Genomic DNA, 1,044 nt, shown 5'->3' with positions numbered 1-1,044 from the left:
AAGCCCCCCAGGTCAGTAGGTGTTCAGTATGTTACTGCAGAAGAGCAGAGAGCAGTTACAGATAGCTCCAGAGAGAATGAAGCAGCTGGGACAAAGCAGAAATGATGCTCACTTGTGGATGTGTCTGGTGGTGAAGATAAATTCCGACACTGTAAAGAACCATACTGCATAGGATCCTGAAATATTAGATCCATGAATCAAGGTAAATTGGATGTGGTCAAGAACGATATAGCATGATTGAACATCAACATCTTAGGAATATATAGGAATCGGTGAATTTAATTCAGATGACTACTATATCTACTACTGTGGGCAAGAATTCCTTAGAAGAAATGGAATAGCCCTCAGAGTCAACAAAAGAGTCTGAAATGCAGTACTTTGGTGCAATCTCAAAAATGACAGAATGATCTCAACTTGTTTTCAAGGAAAATCATTCAACATCATAGTAATCCAAGTCTATGCCCCAACCATTGATGCCAAAATGCTGAAGTTGACCAGTTCCATGAAGACCTACAACACCTTCTAGAAGTAACACCCCCAAAAAGGTGTCCTCATCATTATAGGAAAAAGTGAAAGTGACAGTTGCTCAGTCATGTCCGACTCTTTGTGACCCCATGGACTATACAGTCCATGGAATTCTCCAGGCCAGAGTATTGGAGTGGGTAGCCGTTCCCTTCTCCAGGGGATCTTCACAACCCAGGGATCGATCCCAGGTCTCCCACATTGATAAGTGGTGCTGGAAAAACTGGATAGCTACATGTAAAATAATGAAATTAAAACACTTCCTAACACCATAAACAAAGATAAACTCAAAATGGATTAAAGAAAGACCTAGATGAGGTGAGGTGAAGTCGCTCAGTCGTGTCCGACTCTTTGCGACCCTGTGGACTGTAACCTACTAGGCTTCTCCGTCCATGGGATTCTCCAGGCAAGAATACTGGAGTGGATTGCCATTTCCTTCTCCAGGGGATCTTCCCAACCCAGGGATCGAACCCGGGTCTCCTGCATTGGAGGCAGATGCTTTAACCTCTGAGCCACCAGGGA

The 1,044-nt window shown here is 43.8% G+C and overlaps 1 non-coding gene across 1 annotated transcript; it reads right to left on the bottom strand.

Annotated features, from left to right (window-relative positions):
* Positions 1–972: 972 nt before the first annotated feature.
* Positions 973–1,044, bottom strand: TRNAW-CCA (transfer RNA tryptophan (anticodon CCA)). The gene has a single exon. It is a non-coding gene; the product is annotated as a tRNA-Trp (tRNA).

The sequence above is a fragment of the Budorcas taxicolor genome, chromosome X (assembly GCF_023091745.1).
Source record: "Budorcas taxicolor isolate Tak-1 chromosome X, Takin1.1, whole genome shotgun sequence".
Lineage (NCBI taxonomy): Eukaryota > Metazoa > Chordata > Mammalia > Artiodactyla > Bovidae > Budorcas > Budorcas taxicolor.
Note: the sequence above shows the minus strand (reverse complement) of the source record. Positions and strands in the feature narration are given on the sequence as shown.